The sequence below is a fragment of the Aquila chrysaetos genome, chromosome 18 (assembly GCF_900496995.4).
Source record: "Aquila chrysaetos chrysaetos chromosome 18, bAquChr1.4, whole genome shotgun sequence".
Taxonomy (NCBI): domain Eukaryota; kingdom Metazoa; phylum Chordata; class Aves; order Accipitriformes; family Accipitridae; genus Aquila; species Aquila chrysaetos.
The window spans coordinates 12,250,491-12,278,146 of NC_044021.1; positions in this window are offsets into that span (position 1 = coordinate 12,250,491).

A 27,656-nucleotide genomic window follows, 5' to 3' on the forward strand; every position below is an offset into this window, starting at 1 on the left:
GAATGTTTAGAGTCTGTTTTACCACTGTTTCTGAATATTTCCTCTAACACTGGTGAATTCTGACAAATGTCTCCTTTTCAAATCCTTTTGCCATATTGGGGTAGTTGGGAAAGAATTAGTAAGGGCCAATTAAAGAACCTGCAACAGATGATGAGGTAAGTGTATACAGAGTACTGTAGTTACAGTTTAAGTACAGTGTATTACTTGACCATATGCACACCGTTTTGCAATATAATAATATTTTTCAAAATTCTTGATCGTTTCCCTTAGAGATCTCTGTAGCAGACAAAGAATGTTACCATACTAACTGATTTTTCAGCATCTGATAGCCTCGTAAAGACAGGGAAAATACTTGGAAAAGTACATAGGTAAGACGAGTATTTGTTCCTAAAATATGAATTTAAAAGCTATGTGGAATTATATACAAGTTCACTTCATATCTTTGATATGGAACAACTTGGCCAGTTATTTTAATACTCATAATAGGAAGACAATTTCATGTCTAACCTAGGCATTATCTAACCTGATTCTTCTGTTTCTCTTAGAGTTACCAATATGATAATTAGTGCAGATTTTTAGTGTTATTACTTTTTTCTGTAGTTCCTAGATTGTGCCAGTCTTCTCCATGGGAGGATTCTATTTAACTCGCGCAAAATGTAGAATTCAAAGATGTTCAACAATCCATTTACAAAACACTGTGTGGGAGGTACAGAAAAACATTTCTTATTCTTTTGAAAATTTACAGGGCTATTATGTGTCTCTAAACTCTTCAGATATTTTGCACCTTTCTCTAAATTATATTTTCGTGCAGCTGATGCACCAAAGTTGTGCCTTAGTAGAAGGGTCCCTTTTTAATGCGCTGATTTTGCAAGTGACTAATTCTTTGAGGAGATGAGAACATGCCACTCTTTTCTCTTGTTGATTGTGCGAAGTCAGAAATTCACAGCAGAGAACTTTGCATTGTTCACAGGATCCAGAGTCCGTTTTATACTCTGAGAGTATAGCTGATGGGCTAGGGGGGTGGGGTTCACATTAAACATTAGAATGAAAGCAAAGGCTTGCAGTTACCCATGCCCTAGCAAAGTCTCCAGAAATTATAAATCAGAATATTCATTACAGCTGGCATCTGACCCCATTGTCTTTTCTGATGAGCAGGTTTTCAGTTCATGTTTCCTTTTAACCTTCTTTAATCTGTAAGAATTTAGATGACTTGTGACTCTATTTTTGGTGTCTGAAAATGAGTCCCGTATCTTTTCTTTTTACCCCTAAGTATGAAGGCTGGAATTCTAAGGGAATTGCGTTGTATTTTCCTGTCTGTAGAAAAGAGTTTGGATTATTGTTAGGTGGGGGGGGGGAACCCAAGCGTGATGAAAAATTAAACTTTTTAAATATATCATAGGAAAAAGGAACATTAAAATGCAACTCAAATACACGGTCCTGAATAGCAAAATAATTTAAGATTAAGTTATTAACTCTGTGAACAAGCTATGAAACAAGCATGTTTGGCAGATTGTGTTGTTCAGGGATGAACCTATCTGAAACAAGGAGACCTTTAAAGGTCTAAGTTCTCACTGTCCTCACCAAACTAGCCCCCACTGTCAGAAGCAGCCTTGTCTACAGAAAATTTATTTTATTTGACCAAATACTGATTTAGACATAGCATTTTCTGGTAAAGTTATGTCAGGAGAGTTCAAATAATGATCTAAGGGCTGCTTTCATTTTGAGATGGGGTTATTTCAGCCCAAAACATAAATCTACTTTGTTTCAGGGATCTTTGGTCTTGAGGTAACCACACTATTTCAGTGTTGTTTGTTTTGTTTAGTTATTTTTTGGAAGCTATCCGGCACTCAGTTTCTTCAATTATTCAACTTTGAGAGCACTATAGTATTTTCTTTCCAACAAGGGAGGAGGACTGTCCTTTCTTCTATCTTGTTTGTTTGGTTTAGGTTTTGGTTTTTTTAATTTGTAAATGACTTTCATACAAAGTAAATGAGTAAATGCAAAGTGTCCTCAGTGATGGCATTTGAATGAGTTGTCATCATGCAGGAACGAGAGCCGGTCAGTGCTCAAATGTAGTCAAGAAAAGCACATAGACTGTGAGAGACCGTTAGTAAAGGAACAGTGAGCAGAACTGAAAACGGTATACAACTATAAATAATGGTGTTTCTCGCATCTTGAACACAATATGGCATTCTTGTTATTCCACCTTGGAAAGGAGCTAATAGAATAAAAAAGGCATAGATAAGGGCAGCAGAGATGATCAGAGGTGTGAGATGAATTGAATAGACTTACACTTCATCATGGAAAAGAGGGGTATGACTAAAGAGGGATATGTTAAGATGTGGTATGTTGAAAGCTGATACGGTGATACGTAAGGAATGGTTATTCACTGACCTTTAATACAAGAGGTTGGGGGTAACAGATGAAGCTATCGGGCTTGAAATGAACAGCTTTAAAAAAAACAAAACAGAACTCAATGTGTGAAGTAGAAAAGTATGAACAACAAGAAAACAAAATGGCTAAATTAATGGTGAATAGAATCATTGGCTGGAATCAAACATGATGGTCTAGTTACAGCTTCAGGTTCCACAGGTCCCTAAACTATTGTAGATTTGACAACATCAAGGTAAAGTGTGCCGGCTCTTTTCTAAACATGTACTAGTGACCATTTTTAGACATAGGTTAATGGACCTTTTGGTCTACCTCAGTGAGAAAGAAACTTCTTATGTTCCTGTAGGTCTTTAAACATTATCCCTTTAGGAATTGCCATCTTGTGGCCTTAAATAAAACCTCATTTACTGCCAGCTGCTGTCCTTCAAGTTGATAATAGAACTGTGATCATAGCCTTCATTACTCTCTGCATTCTTAGCCATAACTCTGATGATTGCCATTTGTCGTTTATCCGAGATTGGACAGGTGGTGGTTGATGTGTACATGTTTCCTTTTCCTCAGACTGACATGCATTTAATTTAGTTCTGGACTTTGTTCAGCTGCTTTGTTTTGCTGAAATGCTCTAGAGGGTGAGCCTACAGCCACAAATCTTTCCAGGTTTGTGTTCAATTTGCAAATCCTATATTTGTAGCAGAAAAAAGCGCGCTCTGTTCTCAGTGGGGGTGTTTGTCAGACCTTTTTTGGCAACAGCAATAAGTAGTTTATGGTCAATTTCATCCAACACTGGCCTCCCATAAATAAAGATGTGAAACCTTTTACACTTGTAGACTAAGGCCAAAGAGGCTTTTTCTTTTTGCACACATCAACACTTATGCATTTCAGACACTAAAAGAAAAAGAAGATATTGGTCTTCAGTTCTGGCTATGCTGCTAAAAGCCTATGCTCTGACATTAACTTCTTCTGTGGACGTGCCCATAGACAATTTACCTCTCTGTTGTACCTTTGGGCTGTCTGAGAAACTTAGAATCTGAGAAACCAAATGAGATCTTAACTCAAGATTGTCTTTTTTGTTGAACCTCGGGCTTAACACACCCTTAATACTGGTTTAGATAGCTAAATGAGATGCTAAGTTACCAAACTGAATTTACACTCAAAGGAATCTCTTCACTGCTTCCTTATAACTGCTCTTATTGGGAAATACGTGTCCAGCACCAGCTTCAAAATAGTGTGCTTTTTTGTTGAGTTATCTTCTCTCACTCTTATATTGCTTCTGTTACAGGCAATTAATTTGTTCTTTGTTTGTTTGTTCTTCTCCCCCTTAGATTTCTTCCTTACTATATTTTGTTCTCCTTTGTTTTCCACACTCTTGCTCCCTGTTTGAGCTACCTAAAATACTTGATATTTTTGCTCCTCCAAATTATAATCTAATCCAGGTAATATCCCTTTATATCATAAAAAATGGATTCCTTTCTAACAAAACTGCTACCAATCACAGTATAAGCTGCAGTACAAGGAAATGAAGTCTCCCACGTAGCTGGAGTGCTTTTGGGTGTTTGGGTGGGGGTTTTTTTCCAGGTCTTTGTAGCTTCGTCAAGTGATGGGCAATAGTTTGTCAGCTGTTTCTCCTAGATGTTCCCATCTCAGTAGCAAGAAGAAAATATCCTATACGCTTCCCCATTTGCTTTGAATGCATATGAGTCCTTGTCCTATACAGTGAAAAGTGAGTGAGCCTTAATTACTCAGTCAGAGAGCAAGTAAGTCGATTAATCTAACCAGTTTCTCTTGAAGAGACCAGTATGGGCATCACAGAATGGAGATGAATAATTTGGTAGGTATCTGAGTTCTCATTTCTCTTAAAAACATCTTTAGACATGTTTCTCATTTTTTTCAGTCCTCTGTCCTTTAGTTCAGTTTATACTTCGCAAGGAACAATAGACAAGAGTTATTTTAAGCCTATATTGGGCACTTTCTACCTCAGTGTATTTTTTTTTCTCCCCCATTTTTGTCCAGTGTATTTCTCTGTAAGTTTAATTCCCTCTGCCTGACCATTCATCCATATGAACATCCAAATATAACCTGGTTACTAAGACATTGAAAGCAGCCTTGTGTCTGCCACAGCTTGTTTTCTGAAGTAATTTCTTGAGAACTCCAGTTTTGATGTCTATTCCTTGGGTCTTTTCTGAATTGTGTTTGATTGCTTGTGTCATCAGATGACTGGAAAGGATCTGGAGAGGTCATTAGCTCATCCTCTCATGCTAAGGCAGAATCAGGTATATCTATGTCAATCCTGATGGATGCTTGTCTGTTTTGCCCTAAAATGTTTCCTAATGATGGAGACTCCATAGCTTCTGCAGGCAGCCTCTTGTACTTTGCCATCCTTACAAAGTCTTCTCTGCAACCTAATCTGAAACTCCCATGGATCGCTTCAAGTCTGTTATTTCTGCTTCTAATGATCACGAACATGAGGAACGTATTATAAAGAAGATGAAGAGAACAATAGCTTTTTAAATATTTTAACAGCACTATTTATCCACTCATTCAGCCCAGCTTTTTTTTCCCCCAATAGACTAAAACCAACACTAGTTTCTTTAACCTGCCATTAAATTCTTACACCTCTGAGTCTTCTTACTCATCTCCTGACCTTTCCAATTAGTTATACCTTTTATTGAAGTATATTTGCAGACACGATACTTTGAGGCCATTCCAAGGTTGGATAAGACTGGAGGGCTATATTCTGTATCTTGCAGGCTGTATGCCTATTAATGCCTCCCAGTATGTGAGGTCTTTACACAATGTTGCAATAGCATGACATTGTTGATGGGTAGGCAGTTTGTGATTTTTATAGTTCTGTTTTAATAATCTTGTTATAATTCTGTTACAATTGATTTTCACTTGCTCCTGTTAAATTGTAATCTCTCTTTACCCTCAAAATGGCACATCTAATTTGCCAGGATCATTTTGAATTCTGCACTCTTCACTGTACACTGTGCCCCTCCCAGCCTCGTGCCACGAATAGTGTTCAATAAGCATATGCTATATTCAGTCATCAAGCTATTATTGAACGTATAGATCAATACTATAGCTAAGGATGAGTCCTGTAATGATACCCTCAATTTTAACATTAAGTTGTTGATAACTACTTTGATTTTCTGACCAACTTTGGAGCTTTGATATATTTCCCGAGACCTTTTTAAGATTTCCTGAGTTCGCCAACAAAAATGACATTCGAGGTAAATCCTTACTAAAGCTAAGATGTATAACAGACCACTTCATCTATCTGCAAAATCTGTTTCTCTGTCAGAGAAGGAAAATAAATTGGTTTGATCTAATTTGTTTATGACATATCCACAGTGTGTCATTAATGTCCCTATTTTTTTATTCCAGGTATTTTTAAATAATGTGTTGTCTGAGTATTTGAATGGAAATTGGAATCAAGCTTGACTCACTCTTTTTTTCTTTTTTAGCTTTTTAAGGATATTTACTGTATTTCCCCTCATCTGGTCTACCTGTACCTCACCCACTCTCCCAGGGATGAACAATGTACTCCACAGGTCATCATTTAATTACATGACAAAGACAAAAAGTACCTGTCTCCTAGGACAACCTGTTCCAGTACTTACTACTCTCATGGTGGAATAGTTTTTGCTGTTGTCCAATTTGAACCTTGCAAGTTGCAACTCATGGCTGTTATCCCTTGTTATGTTGTCTGCCAGTACTGAGTTATTGTTTGTTTATTCAGAGAGTATTTTTCCAGCTAAGAGGATTTTTATGGATGGAGTTTCTCTTCCTGCCTATGTCTCAAGCTTATAAGTAGAATTCTTTTTCTTGGTTTTCACTGGAAAACACATTTTAAGTGAAAAATACCAATAGCCCCCCTCAAATATGAAAAGCCATATATCTACCGATTTGATTTTGTCAATAATACCTATAGCAAGTGTTACATGAACTACCAAAGGCATAAGAAATATGTTTAATATAATGTCATGAGTTTTTGTAAGCTATTAGATTATGAAAGGTGAGCCTGGATTTATTGAGAACTTATTCACAATTTCAGAAGACTGGTTATTTTTTTCTGCAACAGTTTTTCTGTCTTAATTTCTTTTAGCTAGGATATTGATCCAAAGACAACTCAGATATTTTTATTTAAGTTGATTTGGTATTAATTTAATTTTTCACAAAAAGCTCCACAAATTCTGATAAATTGATTTTATGTTCCTGTGCTATGTTTCTAAGTTTACTAGGCAGAACCACCTGATTGTGATGTGAGCCAATTATGTGGGAAGAAACTGGGAGATGAGAAAAATACCCTTCTTCCTTGATCATGACCATACTGGTGCTGCCTGATTCCATCCTGGTATTTTAAAGCATTACAGCCCCGATTCAGTGAAGTGCTTAAAGTCATGTATAACTTTAATCATTTGAGTAATTACAATGATGCTCAACACAAGAGGTGAAATTGAATTCATATCCTGAGAGGTTTGTCTCATTTATACACTATAATTTATTGTATTCAAACAGAACTAAAATATCAACTCAAGAGAAATCAGTGCTTTGCCTACATTCCAGCTTCCCCACACGATCAAATGGAAAGCAAATAAAAATTAGATTTTAAATTTGAATTTTTCAGATGTGCAAAGTTTAGTGCCAAAAGTGTAGTATTTTTTGAAAACCTGAGATGCTGAAACTGGCCTGGTTTTGAATTAAGGAATATTTTTCACAGCTGTATTCATTACAATATGAGCAAGTCTTATTTTATGCAACACTAACTTAGAGATGCCTTCCTAAGGAAAACTGATTACAATATTTGTTTTCCTTTAGATAGTCAGTGTCAATAGTAAGTCATGCATAAAGTTTATTAAGACCTGTTAATTTTCTCTTGTTTTTAAGAGCCATAGATGCATGTATGTGCTATAAATGATTTGTAGAATTTCATGCTGAAAAAAAAAATATAAATAAGTGATACGAAAAATCTGAAAAATACCTAGACCTTCTCAGGAATGCTTTGAGTCTTATGAACTGAGTTTATAGATAAATTATAAATAATGATTATAGGGATTAAACAATTTGTACCTTCTTTCTAGGCTATTTTAGCATTTGTTACACAAGGTTCAGACTTCAGAAGATTTGTGGGCAGAGAGGTGATGCAATAGGTATAGAGAAGCCTGTGCCCCATACATGATGGCATTTCTGTAGCTCCTTTACCTCATACGTCTGAGCTGATTCTGTTTGCGCTATGCAACAGTGCAAGACAGAGAAGAAACGGGCATCTTAAGGGCATGGTATCAAGTTCAAAGATGGTACAAATTCAGGTGATTTTGTCTTCAGATAATCTACTTTTTCATAACTAATTCCTGATTTCAGTGGAAGTAAAAGCAACAGTATTAAGTCCTTAGTGAAAAGGTAGTCTGTCTTTGAATTTTCAGATCCAGCAGTTATGAAAAGTATTGGGTGTGTTATAAAAACAACTTATCTGTCAGTCTTAAACCTCATGTGACTGAAATGTACTTTTCATTGCTGTGGTAGTGGTTATCAACAACAGATTGTATGTGCGCATTATACCAGGAATACAGCTATTTTTTTTTTTCTTTAATGTCCTGGTAATGTAATTTTAAGTGTACATGAGATGGAACTGCAAAAAATGGGATAGTTCTGCAAAAACTGGGACTAATCCAAATCCTCTCTAAAATCCTTTTTTCAGTGACATTGTCCAGAAATTATGTTGTCACATCTTAGATAAATCGAGCAGCAAAACGAAAAATACTTTACCAAAAACCTGTGGGAAAACAATAAAACGAACTTATCAAAATCAAGCTCTTCTAAAATGTAACTGAAAAGCAAAGGTTTCTTTTCTGCCTACAAAATGAAAAGTTTCTGTTGAATTTGCATTTTAAAAAATAACAGTAAAATTGTAACAGGGTTTGTATATCCCCCAGTAAGAAATGAAAATACAGGTACAGATCCTGGGGCTTCCACATAGAAATACACTGCATTTTGAAAAAAATATTTCCTTTGTTATCCTTATGCTGTCAACTTCTGAAGACACTTTGCTATTTCTGTTTCAATGGGAACAGTAGTTCTAATAGGTCGTTAGCAAACATAAGGCTTCTGTCAAGGACTAAGAGGGAGGAAGGGAAAAAGACTACAAATGTAGGTATAGATCTGATCTGTCTACAAAAACTATGATGTCATTTAGATACTTGATGTCTCTGATAGATATTTGATGAAGGAAGGCATGCTAAACAATCAGCTCTAATCAGGAGAATTAAAACCAGACATGTTCCTATACGCTACAGTGGATGAAGGAGAGTCTAAAGGCAATGGGCAAGATCTTCACCTGCAGCAAATCAACATATTTCCGTAACAGATAAGATACAGAAGTATCTCATCAGCAGTTAGGCACAAGTTATTTTCTAAAACTGGAATGGTATTTAGCTAAAATTAACATGGCCTCAACAGCCTATGCTGTATTTAGCACATTGAAGGGCCTGCAAATAGAATAAAATAGGGATAAGTGGTTTCTTCTTCACTAGTATATATGTAGTGAACACATTTGGTGCATGAAAACTCCTTCAATGTTTATATTATATATACATTTTGTATGATATACATACTGTATGTATGTATATTTCAAAGCTTTTTTTCTAATCCCGTTGAGCTGGCGGAGGAGCTTGCCAAGCCACTCTCCATCATTTATCAGCAATCCTGGTCAACGGGGGAGGTCCCAGACAACTGGAGGCTTGCCAAAGTGATGCCCATTTAGAAGAAGGGTCGGAGGGAGGATCCGGGGAACTACAGGTCTGTCAGCCTGACCGCGGTACTGGGGAAGATTATGGAGCGGTTCATCTTGAGTGCGCTCACATGGCATGTGCAGGACAACCAGGGGATCAGGCCCAGCCAGCATGTGTTCATGAAAGACAGGTCCTGCTTGACCTACCTGATCTCCTTCTGTGACCAGGTGACCCACCTAGTGGATGAGGGGAAGGCTGTGGATATTTTCTACCTGGACTTCAGTAAGGCCTTTGACACTGTCTCTCATGGCATACTCCTTGAGAAGCTGGAGGCTCATGGCTTAGACAAGTGTACTCTTCGCTGGGTAAAAAACTGGCTGGATGGAAGAGCCCAGAGGGTTGTGGTGAATGGGGTTAAATTCAGTTGGCGGCAGGTCACAAGTGGTGTTCCCCAGGGGAACCATTGGGGCCATTTCTGTTTAATATCTTTAACAATGATCTGGATGAGGGGATCAAGTGTACCCTCAGTAAGTTTGCAGATGACACCAAGTTGGGCAGGAGTATTGATCTGCTGGAGGGTAGGAAGGCTCTACAGAGGGATCTGGCCAGGCTGGATCGATGGGCCGAGGCCAAATGCATGAGGTTCAACAAGACCAAGTGTCAGGTCCTGCACTTTGGTCACAACAACCCCATGCAGCGCTACAGGCTTGGGGAAGAGCGGCTGGAAAGCTGCCGGGCAGAAAAAGACCTGGGGGTGCTGGTCGACAGCCAGCTGGATATGAGCCAGCAGTGTGCCCAGGGGGCCAAGAAGGCCAACGGCATCCTGGCCTGTATCAGAAATAGTGTGGCCAGCAGGAGCAGGGAGGTGCTCGTCCCCCTGTACTTGGCACTGGTGAGGCCGCACCTTGAGTCCTGTGTTCAGTTTTGGGCCCCTCGCTACAAGACAGACATTGAGGTGCTGGAGCGTGTCCAGAGAAGGGCAACCAAGCTGGTGAGGGGCCTGGAGCACAAGTCTTATGAGGAGCGGCTGAGGGAACTGGGGCTGGTTTAGTCTGGAGAAAAGAAGGCTGAGGGGAGACCTTATCTCTACTCTACCTGAAAGGAGGTTGTAGTGAGGTGGGTGCTGGTCTCTTCTGCCAGGTGGCTGGTGATAGGATGAGATAAAATGGCCTCAAGTTGCAGCAGGGGAGGTTTAGATTGGATATTAGAAAAAACTTTACTGAAAGGGTTGTCAGGCGTTGGAACAGGCTGCCCAGGGAAGTGGTTGAGTCACCATCCCTGGAGGTATTTAAAAAGCACGTAGACAAGGCACTTCAGGACATGGTTTAGTGGGCATGATTGATGGTTGGACTCGATGATCTTGAAGGTCTTTCCAACCTAAATGATTCTATGATTCTACATGGCTGTTGTTGCTTTTTTGGTTGGCAGGATTGGAGGGGAAGAAGAGAAAAGGATAAATGAGAAGAAAAGTGTTTAAAATGCTTATTACCTATTTATATATTTACTCACTGTTGATACCAGCAATCAGCTGGAGAGGCCTTCACTGGGGATAGCTGATATTCCTGGAGGAACTGAAGTCAACAGTAGGTTTTTGATGACTTAGCAATTTAAGTGCCATTTCATGATGCACTTAACCTTGAGTTGTCCACAGGGATGCTGATGAAATTCATTCTAAGTGCTGAATGTTGTAATTATTAAACATTTTTATTACAGCCAAAGCTATTAAGCACTGACTTCACAAATTAGCAGTATTTTGGCCTGTCTTCTGTAGAGGTTGAGGCCAAGAGACTCTCAGACCAAGGATCTTGGAGCAAGCAGCAGCCCAATATATTGTAAGCCCTTTGCCTTCCCTATCCCTGTCGCAACCTCTGCCACGCTGGCATAAAGCCCAGGCTAATGCCCTCTATGGGCTTTTCAGTCTAGTCTTGCTTTCTGCTCTACTAGTAAGACATACTTCATTTATGGAAAACCAGCGTACTGTCTCCAAGTCTGATTTCTTCAATACTACTGGCCTTTAACGTTCAATCAGTTACCCCAATATTGACCCTAATAACTTGCTGGGGTTTAAAACAATTTGTCTTCTGAAAGAGCATCCAGTTTTCATATAGAGTTAAAAATAGGTGGAGAATCCAGGTCTTCTTTTGCTACTTTTTATTATACTCATTTCCCTCCCCCGCCTCCCTATATTTAAATTCAATTTGGTTTTAAGTTCAGCTCTTGACTTTGGCTTTGCCTTTTCCTGCTAGATTAAACAGCTTTGTGCAACCCAGTGTTTTCCCCTATTTATGATTTGTACACTGTAATCAAACTACCTTTCAATCTTCTTTCTGGTAAGCTAAACAGACCGAGATCTTTGTTTCTCAATATAAGGCATTTTCTCCAAACCTAAACTAATTTGTGTGGCTTCTTTTTGCAAGCCCTTCAATTTGTCAACAACTTTTAAGAAATGAGAATGCCAGAGCCACTTGGAGCATTCTTGTATAGGTTTCACAAACGTAATATACAAAGGTAAAATTATTTTCTGGATCCTACTCACTACCCCTTTGTTTTCTAAAAGACCAACAACTTGGAACTGATTTCCATAGTTTTATATAATTACGCTTAGAATGATAGATTTTTATTTATGTAAAATCCTGTTTCAAGGTGATAAAAATTCCATGAGCTCTTATCAAATTCAGCAAACACATTCAGCCAAAAGGAGTAAAATGTGTAAGACTACATATTTCATGTTAAGGGTTTTTTTTTTTTAACAAAATATGTTTTGATTTCTTATTGGAAAACTGATCTAAGTTTTAAAACATGGGAAGAAAGGATTTTTTAAAAAATTTTCAGTTGATCTATTTTTTTCTCTTGATGACACACACATTTGTTGTCCAACACCGGCACAAAACCAAAACAATTTGCAGCTCTTCCAGCCTAAATTAAGTAGGTGAGATGTGGATATAATCTGAAACTAAGCTGCACACAGAGACCTACAGTATTGGAGCAGGTTGGAGTAGAGTAACTTTGTAGCATATTAGAACCATTGATGTTCTTAATGCTTCATAAAAGGACTAAAAAGAAAAATAGCACCAAATTCTTGTTGGAGCACTTGTAAGTGAAATGTGGCTAAAGTATAATATTCAGGTAAATATTCCAACTTTTTGCAAGGACTAAACAGATAAAATACTCTCAAAACACTTTTAAATAAAACATAGCAAAAAAATATTCAGGAAGTAATTCAACTTCTAGATTTGTGGTTATCTGTTCCTCTCTTATGGAGATGAGAGGCTAAAAACCAGCAGGTCAAACCCCTACTTGCATTGACTTTAGTAGGAGGAGATTAAACTTTATAATTATGCTCCTAGGGGTAGGGAATGCAATAGCAGCATTGTTGTTGCAGGCAGTGGAGGAATTAAGAACTTGAATAGAGGAGGTTGAATTTCTTTGCTTTGTCAAGATAGGTACAAGCATTAAACAGGTAATTAGCAGATCAAATTAAGAACTTCAAATTTTACTACAGATCTTTATCTGCCATTCTTGTGATGCTTGTAGCAGAAAATTGTAGGCAAGATGGAGAAAGAAAAAGACACCTTCAAAATCTTGACTTCCCTTCCTACCCTGTTTTCTCTTTACCACCTCATTTCAGCTTGGAGGGATTTTTTCCTTTTCACTATGTGTCACATTGCATGATGGTTAGCTTTCAGGACTAGGACAGGCTTGTAGAGAGGGTAAAAAGTTTTTTATATTAAAAAACATTTACTTAGTTCTGCATATGTCTTTTTCCCTACTGCAAATTTTCACACAAGTGAATGGGCCGCTTGCTTTATTAATCACTTCCAAACGGAGCCAATCCTTTGAAAGGGGTTTTTACCGCCAGGCGACTGCACTGAAGACTATGCTCCTCTGGACCAATGCAAAGCAGGTAAAAAACAGCCACTGATTTTAGATGTCTTAAGATTCGTCTTTTCTAATGCAGCTTGTATGTGCCAGTAGACACCCTGTGACATGCAGCTGTGTGACAGCCTGCAGCAAAATACACTGGATACAGGTGACGCTCTGCTTTCTAGCTCTGAGGAGGGAGTGGACTCGGCAGAGTTGAGGAGTTGTGCAGCTCTCACAGGTAATGAGGAACAGCCAACGGATATGCACTTAGTACTGGTTCAAGGCTATGGGGACTTTCGTCTCTGAGTTTCGATCCCTTTGCTCTTGGGTGTAATGTTCATTTGATTTTCTTGACCGTGCCTTTGAATCCAGTGGCAAAATTTATAAGCCCAGAATCTACAGCTTTCCACTATTTAATTAATACACCAAAATATTCAGTTTATTGAAACAGTTCTAAAATCCCTGGGAAATATTGTCCATCTCCTCCATACTCAATAAAGTATTTCAGAGCATAGATTAAAACTTCCTAAAGAAATATAGCCACTGACCTGGCAATGCAAGCATTCTAGGAAGATCCCCCAAAATGCTGGAACAAATGCAAGGTTCTAGGACATTATAAGATAAGGTCAACAGTATAGATAAAGGTTATTATTTAAGCTTAACAAGCAAATTCAACACTACTTTATGTTAACTGATTAACAGTAATATAATGATGAATTCAGTGGGATGTGTTGTAATATGCTATTTAAAATGAAAATGATCTGGGTCTATTATGAGCTAATTTATTATATTCATAGGGAAACTGCTGTAAAATTAATGTTGTGTCGTGCTCCAGTATTCTCATCAAGGAATATTAGTTTTAATGAACAAAGATAATGAAAAAAAGGGGGGAAAAGCAGGAGAAAATAAAATAATTAAGCCACTGAGTTTTGAAATTCATCACATTTTAGTGTTCTGTGAATGAATAAATAAGCGGTAGAGTTGATTACTGCACTGCTGTATGAGCTGAAGTCACAACAAAAACTAAGACTGAATTAAGAAATCCTGCAAATTCCTCCTGAAGCCTCAGAGAGGCAGCTGCCAGAAAAGGCAGGTTAGCAGAGCTACCTGCATCTGTTGCGTTAAAGGGTAAAGAAGTTTGGCAGAAAATAAACCCCCTTGCATTCCAGCTTGTCCTCAGATACCAGAGGGGCTGGGGGCAGCTAAGCTTAGATTCTGAGTGATGTCCAATTCAGCACTATAATTCTGGTCGCGTCCAATATATTGAACTATTGCGATTACGGATGCGCTAACAGCACACTGTACTTTCAATTTAGTCGCGTTCAATGAACTAGAACAGCCAGACTTAAGGTGTTTGGTCACATTCAATGAACTATTGTGGCTGGATTTTAATGAACAGTATAGTTTATTAAAGCAACAGGAGTACAGGTTCTTTTGGATTGCTGGTGATAAATACACTGTCTGCAAAGCACATGCAAATAATAATACAGTTGACTACAAGCACACTAAATTATGGAAAAACTCTATAGAGATTTCTAAGTTTCCCAGAGAAGCACTCGGTATAACCGAGGGTTCGTATCTCACCTAATAGGCATCCCTATGGGGGGAAGAGAGGTTCAGCTTGTCAACTGATCCCAGAAGTCAGCAATGTCCTCCCGACTTGTCTATGATGGTGTCTTCCCTGACATTCCTCCTTTCTTAAGGTCTTTTATACTATTTTCATATTTTTAGGTGGAGCTTGAGTGACTCTAGTCATACATAACTTTATTAGGATTGGTATAGTATCTGCTTGGTTTACTTTTAAAGGTATATGCTAGAGAAAATTCAGAGTGCACATTCAGTGAGGGGTGGTCGCACCTTGAAGGTGGGTAGCTTTTGGGATGGAGGCGTGTCTTGGTATTATAATGAGATTATAATGAGAAAAGTTCACCCAGAGGACACGATTTAGTGTGTGTCTACTCCAGAACTGGGCACTTACGATATAAATCAGAAGTAAGGCCACAGCATTGACAGAACCCCATTGTTTCACCTCCTTGCTTCAGTGGATTCAATGCAGGGACCTTCCATTCCTGTTCCAGTAGTTCCAGTTCCCATCCCTACGGTGATATCACAGAGCCTGGCAGCGGTGCTTCCACTCTGCTCCACCCTCCGTGTTGTTTCTCTCAGAGTCAGCGTACCAAGCTCCCCTCGTGTTGCTATCATCTAAGGTTGCAAGTTATGTTGCTCAGGGAATTATTATGGAACAGATCTCGTGTATATCCACCTCATTCCACCCTGGAGGTTTACCTTCCCTTAAGAGGGGGACATATCAATAAATCACCTCCAGCAATCATTCCACAGCATCTTCCTGGACTTTGTCCTCCTTGAACTAACTGGTGAGTGATATTTGCCCAGAGGGAGGATCTCAGCTAAGACAGCAGCCTGTGCTGCTGCAAACCAGCCTTCACCATGAAAGTAGGATACTGTAAGTTGTTATGAATCAAATATATAACCGGGTGCAGCCACTCATCTATATAGGTACCGCTTTTAATACACAGGCAGTTATCCAGCATCATCTTGCAGACAAACTGTTAATTTTAGAGGCAGAAGGACCCATCGTTGGGTTTGTCCTTTTGACTTCTGGAGGCGTCTTTGGGTATTCTGGGCCTGAGCAATGTACTCAATATCAGGAAGAAAAACCTGCGGTAGATCAAAGAACAGAAATCCAGCTGTCCAGGTAGGGTCTAAAGGTAACTAGGTTTTCTTTCTTTCCTCACCTAAGAAAAGCACAAAAAGGAAAGCAGCAGAGTAGCCCCATGCAATTCCTATGTTAAGGGGTAATAAATTGTTCCCTTCCTCGCTCCAGCAGAATTTTCTATTGCTAAGCCTGACATATGGAGTGTTGTATGTTGCTGAAAGAGAGCTCAGAGGTAAGAGGATGCTTTCATCCCAAATCAAGGTGTGTGAATGTTGTTAGGTCTAATTATAAACAGACTTTTATCTCATGCTCCAATCAATTAACAGTTGATACTTGGTAGGCTGTAAATGCCATGAAGCAGTGCAGTTGTTAGCTACACTCAGCTACACTTAGTTGTTAGTACACCAAGGGCTGATTTTCCTCAAATGATCCTTTTTGCACAGAGAGGTTCCTTTTCCTGTTGTGCTATGTTATTTCTGCTCTGAAGGAGACATTCAGATCCTTTGCTGATAAAGTGGCATAGCTACCCTGAAGTTAATGGAGCTATGCTGAGCCATATCAGTTGGATATTTGGCCAGTAGGAGATTTGTTATTCCAGACCTCAGTAGAAGAGAAAGATAAACTGAAGAACATCTAGGAAAGGAGTGTTTGAAAAGAATAGTTTTAATAATTTGATTTTACAATTTGCTCTGCGATACCAATCATCATGCTATTTAAAAAAGCAAAAGGTCTCTCTCAAGTAAATCTTTTCTTTTTCCCCTGTAACATTATCTTTGCCTGATCAAATGTGTCTTAAGTCCCTCTGTGAACAAAAGTTGCATACTTTGAAACTCACTTCTTAATGCAAATCAGCTTGCTTGTTTTCAGCTTCATAATCTTTTCCACGGCAACAGCCTATCAGGATGTCACAGATAGAAAATGATGACTTTTGATGAGTAATAAGCAGCAGGGGCAAATGAATCCTTCAGGAAGGAGAGAGAAAAAAATCCTCTTTAGATTAGATCTAACAGAAAGAATTCACCAAGCATGTAATTTAAACCCAGTGATGATATTTGCAAAGTTTATTTGGTCTTAAACTCCCTGCAAGTACTCTCTGTGCATGATGCAGCATAACTTGCTGGTCCACCAGGTCCCCATCAGCACAGCAGCTGACAGAGTTCTGAAATTTGTCCCAAAAGAACATGCAAGTCGGGCGAAATGTTCTTGATGAATGAAACCAATGAAACAAAAGAGAAACATTTTTAATGGGGGAATTAGGTGGAGTTTAATGTCTGTGCACCACGCTGAAGATTTTAACTTGGTAGCGCCTATGTATAGCAAGCTTTTGTCTCTTCTGTCAGAACTGTCTGCCACCTACTGCTTATTCAGAGGGTGTTTTCATAGTTAATAGCAGCATAACTAACAACTAAAGGATATTTCTTGCTGCAGGGTTTTTGCATCTCTGGGAGAATGTTCGAGTGACTTAGAGATTTGTTTTGCTTTTGGTTAGGGCTTATATTTTTTAACAGACTTAATACAGAAATATTGGGGAACTGGAGTCTTCAGCCCTCCCTGAGGCAATGAGTGTTAATGATTAGGCTGGGCTCCCTCCAGCCAGGGGCACTTCAGTGATTTTTAAAATTAATATGTTGCCACTGTTAAAATCTGAGTGTTCATTTGCCTTAGGGATGTGCAGAATGTAGCATGCTCCCAGAGACCCTACCAGCGAGAGAGAGATGTATGTGTTTTTAGCAGGATCCATGCTGGTTTTATGTCTTCGAAGAACTTTGCATACTTGACTGTGGCATTAGTCACAGCAGCCCATAAGAGGCACCAAATAAGCATACAGCTTCAAAAAGAAGCAGAGGAAATATAGAACTTAAATTCAACCTTCCCCTCTTGCACTCCCTGATTATTTCTCGCTGGCAAGGAGCAACCCATGGTTTTTTAAGGAGGTGATCTAGTTCAGTGAAACTTCATACAGGTTACACTTGAGTGGACCCTTATGATGGAAGAAGCATGATCTTTTTTTTCTCCCCCTCACTATTTCAGCTTTTCATGTTGCCTTTCCCACATCTATATTAACCTCAGGAAGAACTGAATCCTCTTTTATTTCCTCTAGCAACCTAAAGCAGCAATGTTGATGACAGTCCCAATTAGTGTCCTTTTGCCTTCAGGAATCATCGTTATCTTTCTCAGGCAGTTAATTCTTCTGTACGTGTTTATGCACCCAGTGGTGTATAGCATGTTACTTCAGGTATCATTTAAAAGCCTTATTCCTTTGATAGCTGCAAATGGAGCAGTCCACAGGTGACGGAGGGCTGGTAGGCGAGGAAGGGAAGAAACGTTGTCTTTGAACATCAGTATGCAGTTTTTGGTGTCACTTGGCAGAGGCTAGAGTGTCTGTGCCTTTCAAAGCAGAAATCTAGCTTGACTTCACTCTGGCATCTCTGCTGGAGTAAGCATGCCATGCTGGACTGCCTGCCGTTTTGACACACTTCACTGTTCACATTTTTTATAACAGTTTCACCTCATGGAGGTTGGGAGAGAGACATTATCCATTTATAAGCTGCTGATTTAAGCACAGTCAGTAGAATATGGTGATACTGGGTGGAAAAGCTAATGCAGTTATGAGTGATGCCTTTGGAGAGTGAGGTGCTTAGGTTGTCAATGTACTGTGAAAACAATATGAAATGATGTGTTTTAGTCGTAATGGCATTGAATAAGGAAGGCTTCAGTAGAAAGGAGTCAAAAATCAGACGTGACTATGCATTGCTGGATGAGTTTTGGAAAAATGGGTAATGCAAAAATAATAATCTCTCCCTGGCTTGCATTTTATACTAAAATACTCCCTAGGATTTCCTTTCCAAATAGCCGCATCATCAAAAGAAGCTGTTGTCCACGGGGTCACGTCCAGCTTCTGTGACCCTTCTTTGCCTAAGTCCTGCGAGACTTGAGCAGCACTGCTCGTGTTCCAACTGAGCTGTCTCCCTCTCCCCTTTGGGTTAAAAAGTTCTGGGGTTGTTAAAACAGCTTCAGGTAGTAGGTCATGGCTTTTGCCTACTGATCAGGGTTACCAGTGGGACTTGGTAGCCTTCTATGAGTATTGGGAGGGGACAGATGGGGAAGCTTTTTAAGAAGCACAGGTGAAGACTGGAGAATCAGTTTGCCCATGGCCTCCACAGAAGTGAGAAGGTGGCAATTTCTGAGCTTATGGAGCTCCTGAATCTGAAAGGAGAACCTGGAGGAGGAAGTGCTCTTTAGTATACGGTTAATGCATTTCTGTCCTCCCTCATATATAGAATAAAACTAATAACAACCCCATCTCTGTGTGGTTTAGGTAACTAAGGAGATTTAATAGAACCTCAAGTCAGAGGCTTATTTTTTTTCTCCTCCATTCTGTGTCCTCCAATCTCTTAATCTGCAGTTTATGCCAAAATTGTGTCAGTTTACACCAGGTGAAGGTTTGACTCTGAAGTAGATCATGGAAACAATCACAGCACAGGCACTCCTGAGAGTCTGTTACCTGTTTTGAGTTTCCCAGAAAATGCCCCCTTTCCCTGGTTGTCCATGTTCAGGTGAAACCAAAGAGGCACATGCTGAGGCCTCTGGGGGAGGCCAATCCAAATTCATCTAAATGTAATGGGAGATTCATCATTAGCTCGGGTGGACACTGGATGAAAGCAATGAGGGCATATGCAAGTTAGCAATGTCGCTTGTGGAAGTGGGCAGGTAAAATCCAGAATGATTACTCAGAAATTAGCCTGGGTTTTAAAATTGGCTTAAGAATAAACATAAATAAGGGTAGCTAGTCACTGCATTTTATTCCTTTTTAGCCATTTTAAGATTTTAACGGCAGACCTGTAAGTGCTAGTAAATTCCATATGGTGTTTGAGCTAGAGCAAAGTCTCCTTTGTTGTATTCTGTAGGATTTTTCTAGTCAGTTACAGAAACAATTGACAGTATATGAAAAAATTGGCAACTTATGTTTTAGTACACAATTTTAGGGACCAGTTCCAATGTATTCACTCCAAATATCCATTTTAACAGAGGGAGATGATACTCAATGCAAGATACTATTTGCATGTATAATGGCCTTGGACATATTGGTTCCAATGCATTTCTATCAATATGAAAGATCAAGATTTGGCTTCAGCCTGAAACATCCAATTCATCTACACAAACAGTAGAATTTAGGCTTGGGGGAAAAGTTGAGAATTTAGCAGTCTGCCTCTGTAGATTGTTATGCTGTAGGTAGTTTGGAAGCAATGATTTGATTTTTTTCTAGCTGCAGAATAATGTAAACAATCAGTTTATGTAATGTAAATAATCAGTTTATGCTCTCCTTTTAATTGCTATTTAAATGTAATTGAAGACCACGGTTCTTTCCCTTAAATCACTCCAGAAGTGGCCTGTATCCTGGGTGTTTCTAGCACTGAGGTAGAGTTAGCAATATCTTCTAAGACTGAAAAAGATGTAGCAAATTTCACTAGTTTGTACACAGCAAGATGAATCATGCATCAGAGCTAGCAAAATTGTTAATATGCAGTGTGTTATTCTTTGTTTATCCAAATAAGAAGAATGACTTGAAATCAGGTAAACAAATTGCTTTTAAATTTTTTTCAGAACGAGTAACATATCATTCTTGTTGCCAAGCATCTCGAAACTTGAAATACATGTTTAGTGAAATTTTGACAATTTAAGAACATCCGGAAGTATAAATAGATGATATAGTTAATACTGCTATCTGTTTTAACTAAACTGCATACTTCAATTATCTTTAAGCTCTAAACTGTATAAAGTTCTGTTTAAGGCAGAGAAACTGTTGGAATGAATACATTTACTTTAAATAGATGCTCAGTAAATGTTAATGAAAACAGTGAAACTTGAAATGAGGCTGGCACAGGCAAGAGTTAATGCACAGAACTGTATTTTTGGATAAATTTTGTTTAAAGAATGCATGGTTTGATTCCTTTCTGTTTATTCTAACATTCAAACCAAGTGAAACTCCAGGGAATTATTAGAGAGACAAATTAAAACAACAGATGGACTTGCAGTTACGTGCATAAGGACATCTTTTCAAAAAGCCTCCTGACAATTTCAGATATTCCAAGTTATTCTATTTAATTTCAAATGAAGAATCTTTCTTTTTCTGCAGAGCTGTCAATCTCAGGAAGCCCGTAAGAAGATGATTTAAAAACATCATGAAATATATTTTTCCACTTGTCTTTTTTGAAGTACATTGACAATCAGCTTATAAAGTAGGTAGAAAAATGCATTCAATTTTTTAACGGATGCAAAACATGAGCATTCAGATCTTTCAAAGTGAGCAGACTGCAATGCTTATACAGAAATTATTTCTTTACAGTCAAGTACATTGACATGGTCTTTGAAGAGAAAATATCAAATTTTCCAGTGGTCTGTCTACTCTTAGAACTAGAAAAAGTTTTTTGGAGAGTGGGCGTTACTCAATCAGATCAAAACTACCTGAATGTCTGTAACCCAGGCAGCTGGTATAGTGTTGGATTTGCACCCCGACTGCAATGTCGAAAGATAATGAAATAATTTGTGAATTGCAGGGAAACAGAACTGTTATTGCTATGCCCTTTGATTGCTTGGCCTTCTGCCACTTGCTTTCAGCTGTCACTATTAATCATGACAGAAGAACAGAGAGGGAAACAAAATCTTTACCAGCTCCTTCTCAGTAACATGACTTAAAGGGATGTACATGCAAGTTTTGAAGCTTTGAGACAGAGCTGTTTAAATACCATGCAGCTTGTACAAAATAGACAAATTAGAACCACAAGTGCCATAGAATAGCTGTGTGTAGCAGGGGAATATGTTTGGCCACCTCAGTGATGGGCACAGTACAAGGATTTAGACAAATAGATGAGCGGTACTAACAGGTCCGTGAAACTGGCAAAGGGCACGTCAAAGCAGGCACAGATCTCCCATATGAACGGGCTGGATGGGAGCTAGTCAGTGTCTGGAAAATATTTTGTTGCAAGAGTCATTGCCCACGCTAAATGTCCCTCTTTGCTAACAAAGCTACGTCGAAGCTGGCCTGCATTGCGCTGCCGTGGACCATGAAGCAGTGCTTTCAGATTTGTCTGGGTGTCTTCCTGCACCTCTGCCCCCAGGTAAATACTAGCACTATACACTGAGGATTTCCTTAATTAGCCCTTTAAACAGGGGTGGGCTTCACACAAAGTACACCCGTTTCTCTCCAATTTACGTATGGATAAATATACATATGCTGACCTTTAGGATCATGAGTAAATCCAGCAAGTGTAACAGTCCGGCTTTCCTGGTTTTTAATAAATTTCTGGGATGGAAGTTCACAACTTTGTAATTGGGGTTACGGCAATGGAAGTTCAGGTAAATTGGGTCTCTGTGAGTATAAAGGAGTTCCGCCTCTTTGAGCCTGCCCAGAACCACACTGAGAAGCTGGTTCTGGTTCATTAAGAAATGCCACTGCTTCCCTAAGAGGTTTCCATGAAGGCAACAGGTCCTGGGGCTACGGAATTACTGGGGCCATGGGAATGGGGGCAGGAAACAATTTTCTTTTCATCTTTTATTTTATCTTATTTTGCAGTAATGCCTTGTATTCAAATGTGAAGTATGAGTTTGAAAAAGGTTATTTATTAATCAAAATTGTCTTATTAAAACTTACTCGGGTCTAAGTTGGCTTTATAAGTATCCCATTTAAAGTGCTACACTTGGTTACTGAAATCATATCTGTTTCCAAGTTTGACTACTTTGTTTTTCAAAGCAAGTAACTTTTTGAGAAACACAATGAAAAATGAAATAAAACAAAATGTAAATAGAGTGTGAACAAAGCTGTATTTTATTGTTAATAGATGCTCCCTCAATTCATGTTTTAAATGCTTTCTCATGAGGTATTAGTACTCTGTAGCAAGAAACCATGCCAATGTCCTTTAAGAATTAAATCTTAAACGAGACTTCAAAAATTACATTACATACCCAAAAGTTGGTTCCATTTACAACAACACTTAATATTTATAGTCACTTTTAATCTAATGGGCTAGAGCTGTTTTATTTTTATTGTAGATTTTCACAGCCTGGTGGTAGTGTAGCTAATTGAGCTTGCGGTGCTAATGCATTGACCCATTCACAAAATGCTTTTCTGAGATTTATAGCCATCACAATGCAGCAAAAATTTGCTGATTTACTTAAGAAGTTTATAGCACAAGAAAATGTGAAATGATTTGATAGGTGCCTATTATTGCTATCTTTACTTATTCCTTCTCAACAGTGAAGTAACTGATCAATGTACTTCTGCCCAGTTGACTTTTACAGTATGAGCTTAGGAAACCTTATGCTGCAAGCAATACTGGTTTACTTTCCACTTTCTATCATAACAAACAAATGTTTTGAGTCTTCTCTTCTTAAATTCCAATGAAACAGCCTTTTAAAATTCAATATTGCATAATGAAATCAACTTTTTAATGCTTTGGTTATACTTGTATAATCTTATGCCATTTTTCCTCTAGACTGATACCGGTATCATTACAGTTTTATTCGGATTACGATTATATTGAAACAGGAAGATTTGAGCCATGTTATGTCTCATTCAGATTTTTTGTTTCTATGACTATGACATTATGTTATTCTTCCATCATTTAATGAAGTTTGTCCTAAGCTAAGACCAAAGCCTGTAATGAATTCACATCAAGTCGTGGTCTTTAAAAATTACTCAATTGAAAGGCTCCTACAGACTTCAGTAGGTGTTTGCATTGGTCCCTTTGTATCAATATGCTTTCAGAATTAGTCTTTGAATTAAATTTGTTTTGAAGTTGATTGCATGCCCATTCCAGCAATGCTGGAAAAAAAACAAAGCTCATTCTCTCATTACAGCTGCTGGAAGTTTTACTATTAATGGGATCATGATTTGACACCTTGAATATGAAGAAATTTTTGCATGCTTTGATTAGAAGAGCTGCACTGCTTGTGTCTTTTAGGTCAAGCAGAGAGCCTTTTAAGTTTGGTTTGGGTTTTTTTGGGTTTTGTTTTTTTTTTTTTTTTTTTTTTAAGTGTGCCAAATAGCAGATATTTCTTGTCTAGCCTCTCCTGTTTGAGAGAACAGCTTGAGCTTTGTGTTCCAGAGAAATTTTATGTCTTACTGAATTAAAATTTTCTTGAGAAATGATTGACGATCTCCAGTTCTAGGTCTCCTCTGACACAAATAACTGATCAGATCTGTAGGTCAAAGAATAAGAGTCCTATCCTGCTGTTCTACCAAAATAATCAGTAAGTTAGCAGGATGTACTGTATAAAGATACCTAGCAAAATTAGTAAAGCTGGAAAACAGGTGTTTCAGGATAAATGCACACAGACGACTGTGCTTGGGAATGAAGAATTCTGAGACTTCGTTTTCAGGCATGGTGAAATTGTAAGTAGTGATTGCAAAGGCACTCTAGAAACCCTTCTTTTTCTTTGTGCTGGACAAACCAAGGAGAAGGATGGAAGTCTAGGACTCTTTGATCACAGGAGCTCAAAAGCTGCCTGTAAACTTTATTCTGGTGGTTGGGTAGAACTACCTCAACAAGAAAGGGTAACATTTGAACAGAAAGTCATAGGCATATCATTACTGGTAAGGAGGGTATCGGACTGTAACGGTATAGGAGGAAATTCTTGAAGGAAAAGAAGCAAGCAGGGCTTATACCCATTCATCAGCCAGAGTCTGAGACTAGAGTTCTTGAAGTTAGAGAACTTCAATTGTGAGGTACCATCAAGAAACACTGGTGAAAGGATCAAAGCTGGATGTGATTTTGAACTTTGTCTTGGGAGGACTGTAAAGTTCAGTAGTTTTAGTAACAGAGTCTAACTTACCACTGAGGAAGAAAAGAAGAGACAAAGTGTCCAGAGCTCTAAGCAAGGCTTTTCTTTGCAGTGTTGCACCATGATAGGCAGCATGATGCAAGCTCAAAGTTTAGTATTGTATAAAGCGAGGACAATGCATAGCAATCCCATTGAAGTCAGTGATCACACAGTACATATAACACAGTACATGTTCTCCAATTCTGTCTCCTCATTAGAGCATTTCAACTATTTTCCAAGGTGTAAAGATGTACAGAATGAATTGCTGATTTATTTTTAAGACCCTAAAGCAGAGTCAACAAAGTACAAAAATAACTGGATTCAAGCACAGACACTGATAGCTTAAAAAGATTGGTTTTGTAGTCCACATAGAATGCTGCAGCTGCTTGTAAAAAGGATGTGAGGAAAATATTTCTAAATAGGTTGAGAACATTTGGGCTCAGTAGATATTTATTTCTATGAAAAATAAAAGTCTGAGAACAAATGCACAGCAACAGAATAGTCTGTATGCTTTTTTTTTTTAAACCATCTTTTGTGTATAATTTCTCCTGTAAAATATGATGGGTCTTTCTCTGTAGAATGATTATGCCATCTAGATAATAGCTAGAGGTCTTTCCTCCTTTTTCTCTCTGCAGGATCCAAACCACTCTGGAGTCTTACATATCAAGACAGTATCACCTTTGTGGCGCCTGAGCGCGAACTGACTAAGTCTCATTATCTTGCCAAGATATACACAATACTGCTGAAAAGTATATAATAACTTGGGAAACCATTAACAAGAAGTTTATGGTAGTCATAGACTCAGACGTTTCTAGGTCAGTGTAAGATTTCTGCTGTCAAGAGTTCCCAAGCCTCTAGATGATGCTGTAAAGAAAGATTCACTCACTGTACTTGAACACAGAGTGAGAGAGAAAGTGAGAGTACTTTAGCCTATTTCTTTGCTAGCTTGGTTCCTTATCTGTTTTCTGAAAGCTGCTGGAAAGCAACAGAGATTTAGCTGCCAGGTCTAAACTGCAGGGGTGGAATTGGCAGTAGTAAAAGCAAAAAGATTCAGCAAATAAAAGATAATATAGATCGTCTCCTGTTGTGCCTGTTTTCAAATTACTGTGTTTAAATGAACTTCTTGTTCTGCAAGCTGTCTTTAGTCTCTCGCTTGCTGGCCTCCAACGACCTTTCTCTGATTTTCTTTTCCCTTTACAGTCTCATGGCATTGCAAACTTTTATCTGCCTTTCTGATACTTTAAATATGGACAAATTCAGTGCATACTTTTAATCCTATGGGAAGTCTGATCTCAATTTCTAGCTGTTTAGGCAATGAAATACAGCGTAAGCTAATGCTTTGTGTAACGGATGACTATATGATTTTTGGCTTGTGAATATAAATATTTGTACACTAAAATTCTCACTCTGCCTCTTCTTCCTCTGCCTGTGTAATTATTAGTGGCAATAAAAATCCAAATCTCTTGTGTTAGAGGGTGGGACCAATGTTAAGATTACATCTCTCATGTCCTTCATTACTTGTATAAGGATTGTGAAAAATTCCTAGTCAGATTCAACGGGACAAATGTGAGTGATTTTATTTTTCTTTTTTTTTTTTTTTGGTAAATAAACTTGTCCTAACATAAACATACCTCATCTAAATTTTGGTGATGTTCCTTGGGATATTTTTGCTAGACCTCTTTATTGACAGACATTATTAAAAAGAAAAAATCCACTAGTAATGTGTGTTTGAAGGGGGAAATGCTGTGGAGTTTTGATTTTCTTTTTTTTGGGGGGGGGGGGGGGGGGGGGGGGCATTACTTCATGAGTTTTGGGATAGTCTCTGAAGCTTTTTCTGATGTCTCTGGAAGCTGTTGAAGATTTGGAAGAGAGGTATGTTTGAAACTCATGTTCATCTTAAACTTGCTGGGCTAAAATAATGGATGAGGAAGAGCGCGCTATCCTTTGTGACCTCACCAGGGCATTTCCCTGGTCAAACAGCTTCAGTGGTCAGAGTAGCATTGACCACAAGAAAGAAAGATGTATCCAAGACTTCTTGGCTGCTTGCTCTTCAGTGACCAGGGAATGCACAGTAGAGCAGGAGCATTGCTTCAGAATGGGAAGCTGTACTAACAAGTCAGAAGAGAAGGCTACAAATGAAGTATGGTGATCTTGAAATTTTACTGCATTGCCTACAGGTAACACCAACAGAAGGATGGCAGCATGAGGGCTGTAGTCTTGAGGAATGCTTGTTAGCAGCGACAGTGAGAGCCTGGTGAGGCAAATTACCCCAGGCTGATTGTTCCTTTGACATGTGGGATTAAATGGAGGTCAGAAGTCTAGAGCAAGTAATTATTGAAAAGTTGCCTCATGTAGAGCAAAGGACTAAGGGTCAGAAGCCTTGCATGTTAGCTTTTTTGTCACCATGTCACCAGTGAGGATTGTTAGAGGGTCCCTACAGCTAAAGTCCCTTTAACTGAGCCTAGAGTTGTAGCAGCACCTGAGGAACTCATAATGTTTAATGTAATTACACTCATAACACTACCAGACTTATGAGAGCTATAAGCCCAGAGAGTACCTTGCCTGAAATGCTTTAACACCCACAGCAAAATAACAACCTGAATTTAGATTTCCCAAGTCCGATGTCTCTACAAAAATCAGTATTTACTCTCTTTTCCACTTCTGGTTAAACTGCTTGTGCCAGGAATTTGAACTCCACCACTTTATGCTTGTGTAGTAATGAGTTCAAAGTCCAGTCTCAACACAAGTGTTTGGAATATGGGTTGTTCAACTTCCCTTCTTTTTTACTAGAGTGAGATGGACCTAATTAAACTGCCCTATTCATCTGACTGTGAACAACTGTGAGAACTCTTATCTTGTGAAGCAATTTGAAGGCCATGGGTGAAAGGCATATTGTGAATGTTAAATGCAATTTTTTTTATTAGAAACGTATACTTCTACTAGCAGAGAACTTTTTGCAAAGTTGAAAGAGAAAGTAAATCTAAGTATGAAAACCTAGGGATGTGTTCCTTCTCATTTTTAATATAAGCAGCCTTGTATGTTTGAGTAGTTTTGAAACCTACTCTGGTTTTTCATCTTTATTTTTAACGATGTTCTTTCCTTCAGGGACATATATATATTATTCCTTTCACCTCCTCTTTCTTAGTGCTAGTGGATCTCACAATGCTTTTCATTCG